The sequence below is a fragment of the Manacus candei genome, unplaced genomic scaffold, assembly GCF_025592945.1.
Source record: "Manacus candei isolate 608988 ecotype Guabito, Panama unplaced genomic scaffold, ASM2559294v1 h1tg000014l, whole genome shotgun sequence".
Taxonomy (NCBI): Eukaryota; Metazoa; Chordata; class Aves; order Passeriformes; family Pipridae; genus Manacus; species Manacus candei.
This window is the reverse complement of record NW_026138062.1, coordinates 18060589-18071712: the sequence shown is the minus strand read 5'-3', so window position 1 is coordinate 18071712 and position 11124 is coordinate 18060589.

Here is an 11124-nt window from a genome sequence, read left to right as displayed (position 1 = left end):
TTATCCAGAAGTCAGGGCATGGCCATGACTCTGTATGAACAGATGGGATGGACTAACCCCAGATTTTAATGCCAGAAATGGATTCACCTGCTATTTTTATCATCTAACTCAAGAATCATATGGAACAGCACTTATAGACTACTCCAAAGAGAAGTTACCTTGTAGAAGGGTAAACAGATTTGGCTGCAGGACTGCAAACAAAGGTGTACCTGCAACACCTCTGCATGCATATTACCACAGACTGCTCTCTTTGTATTGCCTCTCTAAAAAACATGTGATTCAGTTCCCATCACAAGAACTTTCTACTAGTGAACATCTGACATCTTCCAGTTTTACCCCACAACTCTTCTGTGTGGTCAGGACATATACTATGTCAGTGTAACCGACTGGAAATGCAGGCACAGGGGCTGTGCTACCAGTGTGCATGACCTGGGTGCATCCCAATGCCATACTGGGAGTCTGTGCCCTTGCCCAGTGCCCTGATTTACGTGGGAAGGAAACAGAAGCAGACATGAGAGATACAGATGAGTCTGGATGTCAGAGGTAGAACTGCAATCACACTATAAACCTTAGGGCTGGAATAAGATTCAGAGCTTTAAATGTTGATATTCAGAAACCAAATATGATTAATGTCACTGTGTGTGAAAGTCCAGGGGCCTGGGCTCAGGTAGCCTGTCTGACAGCAGAAAGATGGCTCTCAGAGGGTCGATCCTGGGGCTTTTTGAGGCATTTCACAGATCACAGCTACCTTCTCTGCTCCTTGGCTGCAGCCACGGTAGATGTCACAGAAACAGTAGCAAGAACAAGACGATGCTGTATAAAACTTGTAAGTGTGGCACACTGATTTCCAGGCTCATGTTTGACCAAGCAATAAGATAACCCCTGACTTCAGACACTTCCAAAGCATTTAACTGTACACTTAACACCTCTGCAGCTTGTTCACAAGTTACATGCTCGAAGTCTTACTGTCATCCATGGGACAAATGTCTCCCATGACAACTGTAATAAGAGGAATTCTATTTTTAACCCAACTACAGATAGCACACCACAGATATTACAGAAAACCTGTGGGTTAGATTTCCTAACGAATAGCTCAGGCACCAGAGAACAGTGCTCACAGCGGTAGGTTATGCCACCCTCACCCCTCTGAGACCCACCTTGGCAGGGGGAGCCACCAGCCTCACCCTCCCACACCCCCTGCTACACTTTGTCTCTTGTTTCTGCACCATCTCTATCCCTTGCTGGAGCAGCGAGCCCTGCTCAACCCTATAGCCCTTCCTCCTCCACACAGGATTTCCTGATGCATGACAGCCTACCTGGAGGCAAGCAGCAGATTATGATATAACCTATAGCTAGATGGTTTGAGGAAAGAGAAAATAAACCAAAATAAAGCATGCAGAAGTGCTGGCAGGAAAGAGAGGACATGGCGAGAAAATCCAAGTGAGTGGCAGCTATGGCCAGGACAACCCTCCTCATGATGTGCCAATTTCCCACTGAACAGCAAATAACTGTGACAAATACATGTAATGTTTCATTGCTCAAATTATTTGTATTTGGAGCAGAGATGCTGGAGTCCTCAATTTAATGCTGGCATATGAAATTATCAGTTTGCAGCCTCAAGCACAGAGACAATAACTGGTGTTGCACACATTGTCAGTGCTGCATATTTTTAGACTCCTGTAGGCGTTTACAATCGTTTCAAAGTGCCTTGATGATTTTTTTTCCACATGTTTTTTCAGCAGGAATGAAGATGGTTTCCTGAGCTGGGATATAATGACCAGTGCGAAAAAAAATGACTGAGTGTTTTCACTTCAGGGCAAATTTTGGGGCAACAAGAGCAATTCTGAGGCTGCACAGACATTCCTTCTGTTTCCTATGTGAAGGACTTTGTGATGCTAGCCAGAAATATTTTTCATGACTCTTCCCATTTCACCATGCTCTCAAGCAGGGACATGCTGCTCAGGGGTTGCAGGACAATTTATCTCGCAGGCAGGGGCTCGTTTTCTCCCTTGCACTCCCTAAAGACATGCTGCCCTTGGGACCATGCCAATGCACCAATTTGCATTAATTTCATTGTGAAAGAAAACCTGTAAAAATTGTATTTTACAGGGATAGCAGGCTCACAATTCCTATGAGATCAGCACTGAGTCCTTTAAGAAATAACACAGTTTTTCCACAAGACTCTGGCAAGGCTGATCTGAGCCCTGCAAGGAGCTGGGTTCAAAGAGCTCTAGGAGAGCTGGAGGGCAGCAGTTGGGTCCTTACAGCTCACCCATTGCAAGGATGTTCACATCCAACAGCTTCCTTGAGGCTGGAGATATGACTCTAAAATGATATTCCGATTACGGTTCAGATCTGATCAAATTAAGGTTTGTTGGGAGAGCAAGGTAGCGAGAGCAAGGGGTGACTCCATTATACATGAAGTGTTTGTCAGTGCAGAGAAGCCTTTCAGCACCTTCCACCAAAAATCTTCATCTCCAGATTAAACAGTAACTTCATCAATCTAATTGTTACATATTGATGACTTTTAATATCTATAAATATATGTATGTCTGTGCACTGACGTGTACAAATGTATATGTGCCAACAGGTGTCTCTGAGTGTATAATCACAACCACAATCAGATTCAGACCTGCCTGAGGCCACATACACTTTAAAAAGTTCTTTTTCCTAAAAGATTTACTAAGGTCTCTAACAGGTGGATGAAATTTCTAACACCTCTTCCTGCAGTGTTTGGATGCTTCTCATGGTCTAAATTTGGACTTCTTTGACAGGGAGAGAGATAAAGAGAGGAGCAAAACCAAACATTTTTCTAATAAAGTCAACCGATTCTTAAAACAGTCGTGCATGCCTGGGTGTGCATGCAAATTGCAGGACTCAACTGTCCTCAACAAATTGTCCACATTTACTGTTGGCTAGTGCATAGGGAGACCTGGACTTTAGGGAAGTGGTGTTGGAAGACAGTACAGGGAGATTTCAGCTCTCTAAGATGGTCTGTACAGAGCAGCTGGTACCACCAAGTTGGAAACATGGATGTGTACCGGATTACAAGCACTGCACACTGCATTGTAACTAGATGGGTCCAAAAGGCGCGGTGAGATCATTAAACTTAAACCTTCACTCCCCAGCCTGTTGGTTCATCTCATCCTTGGCTGTCCTGGGAGAGATGGCTGCCAGCAGTATGGTTCTGCTCACTTCTGCCAAGGAGACATTACTGACATGAGGGAAATGTGCCCTGTGAGGTTTGGAAAGAGCTTAAAATGTTCTCTTGAAAATAGCACATTGTCCCTGTTGGATAGGTTCCAGGATACATTTCTGGTTTTCCATTTGAGAGTTGTAATGATAATTCAGATGCATTTATAATCAGTTTTCTGTGATTTAGCAATGAGGAATGGGAATGTAAAAGGCAGAGTCATGTAATTGTGCTTCAGAAACAATGAATATGTGTGAGCTTAATGTCATGGTGTTCCTCACATTTTCAGATGTCTATCCCTTTTTTTTGGAGTATATCACTGGAAGATAAGAGTAAAGGCAGTGGGCAGTGAATTCCAGGGGCAGCTGGAACAGGGAGAGGGGCTGGGGTACAAGGTGGGGCCAGGAAGGGGTGGGAAAGCCCCAGCCAGGGAACTGGGGAGTCATAGGTGGACAGAGCAGGAGCGCTCAGACCAATCAGCCAGGAAGCAGAAAATGTGGGACAGGTCCTGTACAGCTTAGCCTGAAAAAGAGGGGAGTGGAGACAGAAATGAAAAAGGTCTGTAAAGTCCTGAGAGGCACAGATGAAGCTACTAGTCTCCACTAGTACAAAATTCAGGAGACATTGAAAGAAGCTAGCTGTGTTTGCATGAACAATATTCCCTGTTTTAAGCATTCAGCATATCCTGGTTTCCAGAAATTTCCTTTCCAAGTCTTCAGAGGTTTGAAGTATGTGACCTTAAGTATCATGTACCAGAGGCAACTTTAACCAAGGTCTGCTGCAGGGTTTTGTGCTGAGTGCCAGTCAACCAGCCATTTCCAAAGGACTAGAAGTATTTTAGCACCTGCAAATCCATCAGAGAGGTCCTGAATGATTTTTGAGTCACTGTACTGTGAAAATCCTCTCTTGCCAAAGGATAATTTCTGTAATGGCAAGGGACATCAACACACAACCAGCTCCACTGCATGTCCACAAAAACAAAAGCCAGTGCAAAGCAGGTGAAGAAGGGACTGTCCACGCAACATGATACTGCTGCAGTGCACTGCCATGTCCTGCTCTCAGGAGCTCTTTCTAGCCTTGTCACAGCCAGGGTTGGCATGAAGCATGGCTGCACAAAGACAGTGAACACAAAAATATAAGAAACTCTTGGCAGTAGCCTGATGGTGTCTGCCCCAGGCAGCTTGGGTATACAGCAATCTCAGTTTCTCACAGTTACACTGCTAGACTGGCTTTTATTAGAGCCTTGTAGGAGCTTAGGTAAACCCATTTATTATTTTTATTATTGCCTCAGCAAAAGCATTCCCACTTTCAGCAAAGTTTTATGAGTTCATGTGGAAGAAACAGACCATGACACCAGTAAATTCTCATTATTTAGGTTATTATATGTCCTAAACAACTCCTTTGATGTCAGTATTTCTTGTGTTAGATGCTATCAGTTAGATGCTCCTCATTCATCAATTAATGCCCATAATGAAAATGTACCTGGCCAGTTTATCTCAATGAGCATCTCTGCTGTGGTTGTCATCATGGCATCTAAATGTCCAGCACTGCAATTGTAATCAGTGGTAGAGATCATCCATGGTCTGATTTTCCTCTCATTCTCCAGAGACAGTCAGAAGAAAACAGCAGTGACAGACAAAATAACCCTCTTGTTGCTTTTAAACATCAGTCACATCCTCCAAAGAGCTGGAGGAAAGAACCTCTCTTATTAGACAGTAAATAATTGCTGATGCCATGTCTAAAATATGTTGGACTTAATACATGTTTTACTACATTAGACAAGCACCATCCTTTCTTTTCTCTCTTTTTTTTTTTTTTTTTTTTTTAAGCCAGTTTGACAAAATATGTGGATCCTGACTGTTCCTATCAGTTAAACTCTTCAGGACATGAGAAGCATGTCCAGACAGTTGTGCCCACCAGTCTTTCTATGTTAAGGAAGAGCTGCAGAGGTGGGATCCCTTCCCTACCCCAAAACAATCACAAGGAGCCAGGCTGGAAGCTGTTTATGTACCCTAACTAATACTGGTAGCTTCTGCGGCTGTTAAAGAGCTCATAGATGTTTTGCCTAAAGTTGGAGAAGAAGCCAAATACTTACAAGTACTTATTGTGAGGGAAGGTCCAGATGGCAAAATAATAGAGCAGCAATAAAGCCACACCACTAGTCCACTTGCAACACAGCTGTCCCATAACACAATTAAAAATATAGTGGAATTGGGATCTGATTGTGTTTTATAGGTTTTCTCAAATACCTGAGAATAGTAACTATGGTCACAGGTAAAGAAAGATTCTAGAAGAGTTTACAGATGGTCTTAAACCACTATTTCCCCCCCCTTATTATTTGTATTCTTAAAAAGGATTTCAAGAATACCTAGTGTTTTCAATGCAGGCACCATCTGCCCTGAAGGCCTCCAGCAGGCATCCTCCAGGTCTGGCCATGCCATCCCAGAATTGTGCCAGAGGGAAAAAACAGGGGAGCAGATCATTCAGAAAGGGAATAGCAGTGCAATCCCTTTCTACAGTGAAGTGTGTGGTCACCTGTGAAAGCCATTTCTTGGGTTTGCTGGTGAGTGTTAGAGAAAACCTGCAGCACTCATCATGGCAGTGTCACTTCTTGCTCCTCCATATTGTGGTGAGCAAGAGAGACAGGGACACACTGGAGAGGCCTGAACAAAGGGCCTTGAAAAAGATGAAGGTACTGGAGCATCTCTCCTATAAGGAAATGCTCGGGGAGCTGGGACTGTTCAGCCTGAAGTAGAGAAGGCTTAGGGTGGATCTCATTGAAATGTATAAATGCCTGAAGGTGGAGTGCAAAGAGGACGGAGCCAGGCTCCTTCCATTGGTGCCCAGTGACAAGACCAGAGGCAACAGGCACAAACTGAAAGACAGGAGGTTGCCTCTGAACATCAGGAAACTACCACTGTGGGGGTCACCAAGCACTGGCATAGGTTGACAGTATTCAAAAACTGTGTGGACATGGTCCTGAGCAATTGGGTCTAGGTAGCCCTGCCTGAGCATGGAAGGTTGGCCCAGATGACATCTGGAGATCCTTCTTAACTTCAGCCATTCTGCGATTCTGTGAACCTAGCTGCTCCCACCAGTGTGTGCTCTTAACACATTACTCTTTCACATCAAAACATTCTTAAAAATGGAGATGGAGAAAAGGTGACCTCTTTTCAATCCTCAGCTTCTGGAGGCGGGGACAAGCAGCACATTCCTGTATGGTGACACAAGTGGTTCTGAGAGATTCGTGTTCCCAACACAGTGCCACGTGATCCTTGGCACAGCATCAGCAATGGTGGGAACAGCACATCTGCTATGGAGAGGAAAACAGGATGTCCACATGGGCTTTTGTGGCTGAATGCATTCCCTAGCTTTCTGAGGCCATGGGAAATGCTAATTCCTGAATGTTCTTGTAGTCAAACCCGTCTTTCTGAGTAGGAAAGCCATCTCCCAGCTCCCTGGTAATTGCTTTTGTGGTAAATACAGTTGGGCTGAATAACACTAGAAAGGATAGGTTTTCTGCAATTAATTATTTTCAAAAGGAGCTGGGATTCAGCCAAACACTAATGAAGTCAGAGGGAAACAGGAGCTGGACCATCCCTGAAGCAATGAAAACGCTTTACCAGCAGTTTAAAAGCTGAATCATTTTCCTCACAAAAACAGACAGATATGTCTTTCTGTAGCCCTTTGCAGTCACTTTTCATACTTGTTTTCCATTCCTTCTGTGAACAGTATCACTTAAATCCTGCATTAGTATTTTAAAAGTGAAACTTATATAAGATGCAAGAGTGCCATACAGAGGGAAAGCCTGAACCAGAACTTGAGAATATTAATAAAGTGAATGACAAATAGTTTTTTTAGTCTGAAATGACTTGCTTAGTGTGGAAAATAGGATGGGGAGAAAGGTAACATAAAGAAAGCCCTGGAAGAGGGACTGACTAATATTTTCTAAGCCCAGGTAGAAAAGAAGATGCAGGTACACAGGGGCATGCAGGGCTGTAAGTTGTGCTGTCATGACTGATCTTAGGATAAACAAATGAGAGAGTCTAATGGGTTTGACACTACACCCACCTGCAAGAGCAGCAATGAGCCAAGGCTGTGAGAACTGCTTGATCACATGGAGCTACTGGGTAATGGAAGGCAGGGTGAGTAGTAGACAGAATCCCCATGCTGCCACACTGCTAGTGACCAGGATGATTGGCAGTCTGTATATTTAACATGAGACCATGTGGACTGTTGGCTCTTTTTTCCCCCAAGATTTTTAATCCTATTTTGGATTAACAACCAAAATGTGTGGCTCATCTAGCACATGAGTATCTACTATCTGGCAGGCCAGGTTCTTGAGCTTTTGATGTATAGAAATACACTCGCCTCATCTTTATAATCTAAATGACTATATGCACCTTCTGTTAGGCATTAATAACACCGTCCCTTAAATCTTTCCATTCGTACACTGACAAACAACACAGAGGACTTGCCGGTGTCTCCTTTATATTTCAAGAAAGCTCAGCCATTCTCCTCTTTTCCAAATCATCCAGTCTCTATTAGAAACATCTTTTATTTTTAAATCAGTTGTGTGGAATTGCAGGGTGTTAAGAGTCCAGGAGAGGGTAAGACAAACAAGCTTGCTGGAATCAAACAGATCTAAAGTTTTAAGACCAGAAGGGGGGGAAAAAAATCATGCTTACAATCTGTACAAAGTTATTGAGAAATAACTACTTGCCTTCATGCCACTTGACAGTGGGCTGCTACTAGCCTGAATGATTGTCGTGATTTAACCTGGCATGTTAATCGGAAAAGAAAAAGAAGGACTAATGTTTTCCTAGAATATCGGAGGATAAAATAGCAGATGATGCAGGTGAGGCAGCCCTCTGGGGAAATGTGCTAGAACCTTCTAGGTATTGCTCTGATACTGCCCTGGGTACAAGTGATGGTGTCATGAGCTGGAATTGTTTAGAGTATTGTGGCTTGCTCTGTGCCCCAGCATCTCTCTGAATAACTCAGCAGATCAAAGAAAATGCATCATCTGCTGTGGTTTGCCATTTCTTTCTCTGGCTTTTTTGGTTCTTGTGTGTTAAAAGCATTTTTTTGCTGAAGCCAGTGCATGTGTTGCAAAAGTGCTGTGGCCACTCACAGCACCAAATGTGTGTATGTACAGCACAGTAAAATAAATGGAAGTGTGTTAATACTGGTATAGGTGCAGTCATCCTCATTACACCCACTGCCATTTCTAAGCATGTATTTTAATTGATGAAGAAGTAAGTGGAAGGAGAGCATGCAGAGGAAGTTCTGTCATCAGCATAGATGAGTAAATGCGATGCACAAATACACACGCCCTTGGCAGAACTTTAAATCTGCTCATTTCATTACTCTTCAGGTCTCTTATTACAGGGGTTTCCAAAATATTTATTTTCTGACTTACTCATACAGGATGTTGAAAATGATGAAAGAACTGATGAGAATAGGGAGGGTGAAAAAGATGTTGGGAAAACAGTCATATGTGTCTGAATCAGAGACCAATAACCTGTCTGCTGGCGAGTTATGTTTTTGCTCGTTTGTTATTGCAAAGCTAGAAGTTAGTTCTTTTAAATTCAATTTTTTTTGTTTCTGTGGGATTTTTAAAAACAAGCCAAGTGACTGGGAGAACAAAGCAAGATGGTGATGAAGAGACCTGAAATGCAGAACATCCTTGTCCCTGCTGAGTTCAGACACTGCTCAAGTCACTTCACCTGTGCCTTAGCTCAGCTTTGTGTAAGATGCAATCAACACTTTTCCTATGGCAGTGGCTTGACATTTTATTGCTGTAAAACTTTATCTCAGGGCTTACATTTAATAAACACACAGGGAGTTATTTAACAACATTATTAACAGCAATGACAGAGGTGTGCTTTTCCATAGAATTCAACACTTTTTGAAAGAGGAAAATAGTAAGGCTGCTTTGGGCTCAGCCTTGTTTCCCCCTCGTCCCCTGTCCTCTCTGGCCCAAGATCCTAGGACCAAAATCTCTGAGCAAAGCTGATTTTCTTATTACTTTAAAAACATCTTGAGAGCAAGCCTATTTTTCTGTTGGACTTATATTTGTCCAACATGCTTATTATTTAAGCAAGAAGACTTTTTCCTATAGCTTAGTGTGTTCAGAAGAAAGAAGAACTCTGTCAAATTCCAATTTCCTTCGTTTTATTTAAGCTTGAGGAGTTATTGCTGTAACCATTAATGACTGGTTAATGGCTTTCTTGGGGAAAGGAGTCTTGATATGACACCTCTTTCAATGCAGAGGTGTTGTGTGAAACCTACCTTGGACTTGCAGGTTTTGGGGTGCTCCTGGCTCCAGCTGTAGGCTGTGGTGGGTGCTGGTCAGACCTTGACGCTGCTCTGAATGGCTGAGGGTTTTTACCCTCTGGTATCCTCCAGCAAAGTGCCCTAGTGGCCTCAAAATCCTGGTGTTCCCTTCTTACAAAACCAACCCTCATGTTCTAGTTTCTCTCCACCCTGCTCTTGAGTCACAACAGCCCCATGCAACACTACAGGCTGAGGGAAGAGTGGCTGGAAAGTGGCCCAAGTGTGAAAGGACCTGGGGATGCTGGTCAAAGTTGGATGAACATGAGCCAGCAGTGTGTCCAGGTGGCCAAGAAGGTCAATGACATCCTGGCCTGTATCAGCAATAGTATGGCCAGCAGGACCAGGGAAGTGATAGCCCCTCTGTACTCAGCACTGGCGAGGCCACACCTCGAATCCTGTGTTCAGTTCTGGGCCCTCACTAAAAGAAAGACATTGAGGCACTGGAGTGTGTCCAGAGAAGAACTTAAACCTCACACTCACCGCTGACTTTCTCAGCCCAATTGTTCCAGCTGTGGGTACCTGCACTAGCAGAGGCAGGCAACTGCAGGCATCTTCCACCAAAACCACTCTTCCAGAAGCTTGTGAGCTACTGGTATAAACCTTATCACTGCAACATGGCCTTGGCCAGAATAGCATTGGCCAGGTCACCTTTACAGTCAAAATTTGCCTCCCCCATGGACATGAAGCAAGCAGCATGCTACCCAAAAGCCTTGCCTACCTCTTGTTCATCCCTAAGATGATGATATACTTAACAAGCTCCATGGTCTGTAAAGAGAGCAATCAAACAAAAGCTTCTCTGATTAAGTTAGTTGTGGCACAAATATATTGGCAGGTGTATGCAGTTTTTAAATCCTCCTGCCATTGTGAGAAGATAAAATTCCCAACACAAATGGCAACTCTGCAGCAAGATTCTAACATAATTATAGTAATTATATTGTCTCTGCACTCCCTTATAAATCAGTGACAGTATATATTTATTGAGCTCTTTCCTGTTCAGCAGGTTGCTCCCAGCCACTCAGATTTGCAACTGCAATGCAGAGTTATCTTAAAATAACATTAACCCTTGGAAGTGAGGTCCCTTTCTGCAGGAATGCAGGCAAGTCTCTTGGAGCAGGGCCTGACACTACACAACCTTTCCTGCACCACTGGAACACATAAGCAGGCTTTGGAGCAAGCCCCCTGTGCAGATCTGATTTGCCTTGAATAAAATTTTGCCGGTTCTGCCTGTGTGAGCTGGATGGGGTGGATGTGAGCATTGTCAGAATGCATATAACCTGCATGCAGGTTACAAGCAGCTGAGCCCAAAATGGTTTATGTTTCACAGTCTGATGCTGTGTCCTGTAGGAAAGGCAAGGGATTTTCTTGTCTTTTCACAGCAATCAGATGTAGTCCATCGGCTGTGTCCATGCAGAGGCACTGCTGGAGGCACAGCAGGACATGTGAGGTGGTGCCAGTGCTCTCTTTACACAGGAGCATGCAGCTGCCCCAGGCTGCTTGGCCAATCCCATGCATCCCAGTCAATAGGGAGGTAACACAGGTTGCTCTGGGGACATGCTGCATGTGGGCTATCTAAAATCCAGCACTTGTCTGCA